General features: G+C 49.2%; 1 protein-coding gene across 1 annotated transcript in view; it reads right to left on the bottom strand.

The window, feature by feature from the left end:
* Positions 1-9,000, bottom strand: part of LOC120401236 (centromere protein F-like) — a 136,894-nt gene that overhangs the window by 97,889 nt on the left and 30,005 nt on the right. The window lies entirely within an intron of this gene.

The following is a 9,000-nucleotide window of genomic DNA, read 5'->3' on the forward strand; positions in this document are numbered from 1 at the left end:
CCATGGGACCATCCTGTCCAATCCCTGCTCCCCCACCTGCTGTCTCCCCTCCCCCACAGCCACGTCCCTAGCGCTCCGGCCCGCTGCTACTGTCGGGGAGCATTGCAGCAGCAGCGTGACTGGCTGTGGCGAGCGGGGGGGCATGGGATTAGATAAGGGGCAGGGGGTCAGTCAGGGAACGGAGCAGGGGGAGTTGGATTGGGCAGAGACTCCAGGGAAAATGGGGGGCAGTTGGGGCAGGGGTGTGGATGTGGGGCAGGGCAGTCAGAGGACAGGGAGTGGTTGGATAGGGCATGGGAGTCCCGGGGGGCTTGTCAGGGGCAGGAGTGTGGATAGGGGGCAGGGGAAAGGAAGTAGGGGGGTTAGATAGGGGATGGAGTCCTGGGGGCAGTTAGGTGGGGAGGTCACTAGAGGGGAGGTCGGGGACAAGGAGTGGGGTGGGGGTGGATGGGTCGGGATTCTGAGGGCAGTAGACAGGGGTGGGATGTGGGAGGAGTGGATGGGGCAGGGGCCATGCTATTTGGGGAGGCATAGCCTTCCCTACCCGGCCCTCCATACAATTTTGAACCCCAATGTGGCCCTTGGGCCAAAAAGTTTGCCCACCCCTGAGCTAGACACCTGGGAAAGAATTCTCTCTAGTAACTCATAGCCCTCCCCATCTAGTGCTGTTGGAGATATTTGCTAATAGCCATTGCGGAGGGGCCATATGCCATTGTAGGCAATCGCATCATCCCATCTCCTCCATTAATTCAGCAAGCTCAGTCCTGAAACAAATTAGGATTTTTGTCCCCCACTACTCCCCTTGGGAAAGATGTTCCAAAACTTCACTCATCTGATGTAAAGCCCTATGTGCGACTATTTTTTTAAACCCACTCCCATCCTGCCCTGCAATATCTACTCCCACCTACTCCTGCATTGTTTCTTTTATATTTATCCCACTCCCATTCACAAACAAAGTAGATTCTGCAAATCCCACAAGAGGGACAGATTCCCCCGGGCTACCAAAAAAAACAAAAAAAACCCAACAACCACCACCCACCACAGTTGGTTAATATGTTATATACATAAATAGAATTCAGACACAATTTTTACCACCCAAAGAATAAAACAAATCTTGCTTTAACCACGTAAAAAAAACATTTTAACTCCTCTTATAACAGACATTAATCTCTTTCAGTCCCTACGGGATCCCAGTCCCACTGCAGGGCTCTACTATGATGGTTATAAACCTTCATCTAATTTCAAGCCTAAACTTATTGATGGCCAGTTTATACTCATTTGTTCTTGTGCCAATATTGCCCTTAACTTAAATAACAGCTCTTCTCCCGGGTGTTTATCCCTCTCATTTATTAATAGAGAGCAATCGGATCTCCCCTCGGCCTTCATTTGGCTCGGTTACACAAGCCAAGCTCCTTAAGTCTCTTCTTGTAAGGTAGCTTCTCCAGGACTCTGGTCATCCTAGTAACTCTTCTCTGCACCTGTGCCACTTTGATTTCATCTTTCTTAAACATGGGAGACCAAAACCGCACACAGGATTCCAGATGTGGTCTCATCAGTGCCTTGTAGAACAGTACTAACACTTCCCTAACTCTACTGGAAATACCTCTCCTGATGCAGCGCAGAATTGCATTAGCCTTTTTTACAGCTGCATCATATTGACAGCACAGAGTCACCACTGTCTTTCTCCTCTTCTCTTGGTTCCAACTGATACGTCCCCAATTTTGAACAAAAATTCTAGCTGTTAGTCCCTAAGTGCATGACCTTACACTTTCTACTATTACATTTCACCCCATGTCTATTACTCCAATTTGCAAAGTCATCCAGATTTTCTTGTATGACATTCCAGTCCCCTCTGTATTGGCAATACATCCCAATTTTGTGTCGTCCACAAATTTTACTAGCTCACTCCCACTTTTTGTGCCAAGGTCATTAACGAAAATGTTAAATAAGATTGGTTCCAAGAATGATTCCTGAGGAACTCAACTAGTAACCTCCTCCAGCCTGACAGTTCACCTTTCAGTATGACCAATTGTCTCCCTTTTACCCGGTTCCTTACCCACTTTTCGATTCTTGTATTAATCCCCATCTTCTCATATTTAACTGTAAGAACATAAGAACAGCCGTACTGGGTCAGACTAAAGGTCCATCTAGCCCAGTATCCTGTCTACCGACAGTGACCAATGCCAGGTGCCCCAGAGGGAGTGAACCTAACAGGTAGTGATCAAGTGCTCTCTCTCCTGCCATCCATCTCCACCCTCTGACAAACAGAGACTAGGGACACCATTCCTTACCCATCCTAGCTAATAGCCATTAATGGACTTAACCTCCATGAATTCATCCAGTTCTCTTTTAAACACTGTTATAGTCCTAGCCTTCACAACCTCCACAGGTAAGGAGTTCCACAAGTTGACAGTGCACTGGGTGAAGAACTTCCTTTTATTTGTTTTAAACTTGCTGCCTATTAATTTCATTTGGTGACCCCTAGTTCTTGTATTATGGGAATAAGTAAATAATTTTTCCTTGTCTACTTTCTCAACATCACTCATGATTTTATATACCTCTATCATATCCTCCCTTAGTCTCCTCGTTTCCAAGCTGAAAAGTCCTAGCCTCTTTAATCTCTCCTCATATGGGACTGTAGCAGGGTGGACCCCTGCTCTGGCCCTGAAGGGGTTAAAACAGCCCTGGGAAGGGCCAAGGCTCAAGAAAACAGCCTTTAGGCTGTGCTGATTGGGGAAGTGGCTGCAGCTGGGGGCCACGTCCCAAACTGAGCAACAGGGCCTTATAAGGCGGCCAGGGAAGCCAGAAGCCAAGACAGTCTCTCTCTGCCTTCAGAGAGAGAAGGGCCTGGCTGCAGGGAGCTAGAGACTGGATACCTGAGTGAAGCAGGGCTGGGGAAAGGCTGAGGAGCTGGGGAGCTCCAGCCTGGAAAGCCCCAGGCTGCGGCCTAGCAGAGGGCTAACAGGTACTAGGGGTTGCAGAGGGCAGCCCAGGGGTAGGCCAAGGCAGCAGGTCCCAACCCAACCTTACCAGTGATGAGTAGGCTGATACTGCAGTCTGCCCCAGGATGTGGGGCTAGACAATGACTGACAGTAACCATCTACTGAGGCAGGATGGGGATAGAGGGTGGGGGTTCCCTGAGGAGGGGAGACCCAGAGAGAAAGGGGTTACTGCTAGGGGGCAGCACCCCGTGTAAAAGGGCACCGGGTCCAGGGAGGGACATGGGGGGCCAAAGGACAGGCGGATCACCAGCCTGCAGAGGTCGCTCCAGCGCTGGAATAGAGCTAATTCCCGGAGTCACCAGCAGGAGGCGCCGCGGGGGTGAGTGTGGCCCGTTCACAGGACCCATTCCAAACCCCTAATCCTTTTAGTTGCCCTTCTCTGAACCTTTTCTAGTACCAGTATATCTTTTGTGAGGTGAGGAGACCACATCTGTACGCAGTAGTCAAGAAGTGGGCGTACCATCGATTTATACAAGACAGGGGCGGCTCTAGGAACCAGCAAAACAAGCTGGTGCCTAGGGCGGCAAAATCTAGGGGGCGGCAAAAGGCTGGGGCCCCAGCTCATCCTGCTGCTGCGAGCCGAGGAGCGGCCCGTCCCTGCTGCCGTGGGGGGCGGCAGGCTGGGCCGGCGGACCTGCCGCAGTCATGCCTGCGGGAGGTCCACCGGAGCCCCGGGAGGACTGGACCTGCCGCAGGCATGACTGCGGAGGGGGCGCTCGTCCCGCGGCTCGGCTGGACCTCCCGCAGGCATGACTGCGGCAGCTCAAGCGGAGCCGCCGGACCCGCGAACCGTCTGCAGCCGCAGGAGGTCCAGCCGAGCCATGCGGGACCAGCGGTCCCTCTGCAGTCATGCCCGCGGGAGGTCCGCTGCTCCCGCGGCTCCGGGGCGCCTCCCGCGCATGACTGCTTGGGGCGGCCAAAAAGGTAGAGCCGCCCCTGATACAAGGGCAATAATATATTCTCAGTCTGATTCTCTATCTCCTTTTCTATGATTCCTAACATCCTGTTTGCTTTTTTTAACCACCTCAGCACACTGCGTGGACATCTTCAGAGAACTATCCACGATGACTCCAAGATCTTTTTCCAGAGAAACTAATCATTTCTCCTGTGGAACTGGATCAAATGCCTTACTGAAATCCAGGTAGATTACGTCTAACGCATTTCCTTTGTCTAGAAAATCAGTTACCTTCTCAGCGATCTACTTTTTGTAAAAACATGTATTTTATCCCAATTGCCTTTTTTACCTCTATGTCCTTAACTACTTTCAAAATTTGTTCTAAGACCTTGCATACAACTGAGGCCAAACTAACAGGCCTGTACTTTCCCAGATCACGTTTTTTCCCCCCCTTTCTAAAAGAGAAGTATTAAATTTGCAATTCTCCAGTCATAAGGTACAGCCACTGAGTTCACGGTGCCATTTGAAACACCTGAGGATATGGTGAGCCAGATCATCAGGTGCTGTAAGCTGACTCCAGAGAGATGCTGATTTATACCAGCTGAGGATTTAACCTTTTGAGGTTGAATTAAAAAAAACCCTCTTCCCCCCCCCAAAAAAAAAACAAAACAAGATTTGTAATGGAGATAGCTAGCTAATATTATTTTGCTGTATTTAAAACAAACTGTGGAAATAAGTGTCCAGATAAGAGAGAATTGTTTGCCAAAGTAATGATAAATCTGAAACTTTCTTAAGGTAATGGTTGGCCATGCTCTGCTTTCCCAATGTCGTCAAAGCAAGTAAGGCTCAACCAATACACCCATTCCTTTGTGAACTATTAAATTATACATATTGCTAATCAAGAGTCATTTAATTGGCACAGGAGCATTCAATTTAAAAGTTGTCTATAATGCACACTGAACATAAAAAAATTAGCAATGACTTGTCAGCTGAAGCCTCGTTTAAAAAAGCTATTGCCAACCTTTCTGTCTTAAGTTAGCCATCTTGATACATTTGCAGCTCAAATGCTAATACAGTGGTGTCCCAATTATCCCAGAAGTATTGCTATAGAAGAATTCATTCTTCTAAAACATAGGAACAAGTAACTTTTTTACATGAATGACCTGAATTACTTCATCGAGCTCCGATACATTCACACAGGAACCCTCAGATACAAACGTCTGCTTCTGAATCACAATGGTGGCTCTTTGAGAAGTTTCATGTGGCTGCTCCAGGGTTTGAAGACAGTATTATTAAATATTAAAATTATTAAATATACAACAACCACCAGAAAAATCGTCGAGACTGTCTTCCATTTCATAACATTAGTAGCCGAATCACATTCCTCTCGTGACAAGAGCACTGTGGGTTTTGTAGAAAATGATAGCCGTGGTTTGGAGTTCTGAGTGGCAGATTTGGGATCCAGCAAGTCAGGTGCCGCCACTAATAAAACAGAAAAGAATGTTGTTAACGCCCACAGTGTTGGATAGAGGTGTATTTAGCTGTACATCCTTCTTGCCAGAAGGTTACAGAGATCCTACTAATTCAAAATAGAGTTCATAGATAGTTGTGTTATAAATGCATTTCACTTGTACACCATGTTATATTACTACAGAATGACTGGTTTCAGTTACTGCTAGGACTATTAACATGCTATTTATACGTACACACATGCATGCACACACTTGCATTGTTTACTAATTATATATCTCCTCTATAAATACTCTGCAAGTGTAGTTCTAACATGCAATGTTTTCCCTATTTTCTTGTGTTCCTTTAAATCAGTATAAAAAGGTATTTTTCTGTCGAGCGTCCTCACATCTTGAACAATCTTAGGCATTGCTAATATGCTTCTCAGACTACATTTTAGTTCAGCATTAAAAAAGTATCAGGAAAACAGGACTCTTTCCTTAAATCTTACATACCCTCAACTCTGCATTCAGACACTCAGAATATTTGCAGTTCACTTTCAAATTCCCCACACAGGTAACTATAAAAATGATTCATTCTTAATCCTAACAGTTTGGAAGTGTTGGCTAAACCCTTTTAGGAAATACCAGGAACACATGCGCATGCGTGTTGGAAAAGTCAATCATTTTGTTATAGGATATTTGATTTTTTTACTGCTACAAGAAACCCGCTGGGACAGTAATGATCACCTGCGTGTGTTATCAAGTAGCCCCATAACGCATGTGATTACAAGTAACTACACTAGTAATTATATAAGAATAATCCACATCAAGTACACTTCAAGGTCTCCTGAGGGAAGATTGCAACAATACAATATGTAAAATTATTAATGTATTTTGAATGGCTGCAACACCACTTTCAACTGTTGTGGGGAAGGCCTACTTCTAAATGTAGATTCAAACAAGTCTCTTGCCCAGCTCTCTGGAAGCTGGGCATGCCCCAGAGGAAGGAGGCAATGTCATTTTCCACAGGCATAGGATCTTCTCTCGAGTACCCGCTGGAGGTTAACCTACAGGGTTAGAGAGTTCACATTTGAAAAGAATCATGCAATACAGGTCAGAAGAAAGGCAGACCTAGGAAATTAATACACTAGACCTGAACTCCGGGGCATGGGTTAGAGGATGAAAAGGCAGCCCCCAAATGAAAAAGCTCGGCTCGTGTCTCGGTGCACAGCTGTGATATAGTTACTGTTCAGCTACTAGAAAACTAGAAAGTGGTTCTAACTGACCGGGAGCACCAGACCAACATGCAAATACCCTTCGAGTGTAGTGGGCACGGAACACCGTATGAGGGTATTGATGTGCCCCTGGACAAAAATCGGTGTGTGGGGCTAAGTTTGGGAAGGACACCTGATTTAATAACTGCTCCTTCCAGCTGCGCTCTCTCCTCGGGATGACATGATTTGTGATGGGGGGGGGTGGGAATCACATTTTCCTTTCAATCAGCGCTCCCCTTGCCAGTTGGAATTTTTCCTATTATATTATCACAACCTTCTGTCTCCAAACCCAAAACTGGGAGCACCTCAAGCTACACCAAGCCTCATGCTGTAGACTAGGAAACTGCTCCTCTTTCTGCCTGGCTTCGACACTTGCAGACAGACACACACGCATCCTAGCACCATGAAGAAGGGCAGACCTGCCCCCCCAGTTGTCATGCTACACTCCCCCTGCAGCCCACTGAATGCAGCTAGCAAAGGAGAACAGGATGGCTGCGAGGCACGCTAAACTGATCCACCCAGTGGATGCTCCAGCCAGAACGAGCCCTGGCCCCTTTCCTCTACCCCTCTCCCCAGCAGCCAGCTCGCAAAGATGCGCTGGGTTTAAAGCGCTTGCAAAAGGCATCCTTGCAGAGCGGGGTTTGGTCCGGGTGGGAGCCCGGAGCCCAGCCTCACCCTCCCGGACAGGGGTAGCTACACCCACCTTAGACAAAGGAGAAGTGATAGAAACAAAAGCCAGGCGGGTGTTTAACCGAGCCTGCAAAATCCGGGACAGAGGCGCAGGAAAGAAGGGGGCAAAGAGGGGGACTGAGCAGCCCTGGGTCACTCCTGCAAGGAGGCATTGGGAAAGCAAGGGAGCATGCAGCATTCAGACAGACTGCGATCTAGAAACACACACCATTGTGCCAGTACTCACTTCTTATTTACAGACCCGGCGCCCTCTCCTCGCTTCACGAGCAGGCATTTTTTCAGGGCTTGGGTAGGTGCCGTTTGACCAAATGGAAAAAGAGAGAGGACCAGACCCAGGGTGCGTTTGCTGCTGCTGCGCTCAGATTCCACAGGGAGCCTGGCGTTCTCAGTCACTGGAGGGGTGAGTACAGTCACAGTGTGTGAGAGATCCTGTGAGAGAGAGATGTGTGTGTGTGTGTGAGATCACCATCTGCATGTAATCACCCTGTGTGTGTGAGACTCACTCAGACGCCAGGTGTGTGCATCAGCCGCTTTGGGTGTGTGGCTGCCAGTCCCTGAGGTGTGTCTGTCACAATCTCAGTGCGTCTTTTGGTCTGTGTCTGTGTGGCCGCATCCCACTCTCGGTCAGTGTGGGCGGGGGCCTGTCTCCTCTCAGCCCATCTTTCTCTCATGTGCATCTCAGCCCTGGTGCCTGGTTCTCACGCGGTGTCTGTGCCCCCTGCTCCTTCACTTTGTCTCAGGCACTGGGCGTGGGGTGCCTGACTCTGGGTGCAGCTGCATGCCTTGAAAACTGTGCATGTGTGTCCTTGCTCTCTGCCTGCGTGTGTGTGGTTGTGTGGGGGGGGTGCGCTTCTCTCCTCATTCTCTTTCCCCAAGTGTATCCCAGCCGCTGGGTGTGTCTCCCCCTCCCTCTACCCTGCTCCAGTGCCAGAGGCAGCTGCTCCCTCATCTCAGTGAGCTGCTCAGCATTTCTACCCAGTCCCTTCGCTTGGCAGTGCAAGGACCAGGCGGAGGTAGATGCTGCAGGGATGAAGGGGGGGAGAAGGGGGTTAAGAGGTTCACACAGGAAAGAGAAAACCCAAACTGGTGGGTGCTGACTTGGGAGCCCCCGGGGGAGTGTAATGGGGCAGAGGAAAAGCCAACAGCCACCCCCAACACCAAGACCTCCTTCTGTTCTTCGCCATGGCCCCTAGGGGATCTTCCTCACACAGCAGGGATCATCAACCTACAGCACGCTCAGCTCACCGCCGTTCTGGGGTTCCGGCCACCAGCCCCACTCAGTGCCCGCTGCTGGCCTGGGGACCCCCAAGGAACCCCAGGCCGGCAGCGGGCTGAGCAGGCCAGCAGCTGAGACCCCTGCTGGCAGGAGCAGGTATGGTGACACAAATAGCAGCCCTCCCCCTTTTGAAACTAGGTCCGCCACGCAAACGCAACCATCTTGGCTACCGCTCAAGACTAGCTACCGCCTGGGCCAAGGGTTGCCAATCAGGAGGGATGGGGTTTTTGGTCGAAAACACTCACAATTTGCTTCGTCCTTGCTAATGTGCCAAATTGATTTATTGGATGATTGAGGCGTGCTGTTTCACCGTGTGTGTGAGTACGTGAAAAGGGAGGTAAGCTTTGGGGGTACGGAGGATGTCCATGAGCCCAAGGTGATACTCTGATTTTTTTCCCCACTGGCTTCTTCC

Source organism: Mauremys reevesii, linkage group 3 (genome assembly GCF_016161935.1).
Source record: "Mauremys reevesii isolate NIE-2019 linkage group 3, ASM1616193v1, whole genome shotgun sequence".
Classification (NCBI taxonomy): domain Eukaryota; kingdom Metazoa; phylum Chordata; order Testudines; family Geoemydidae; genus Mauremys; species Mauremys reevesii.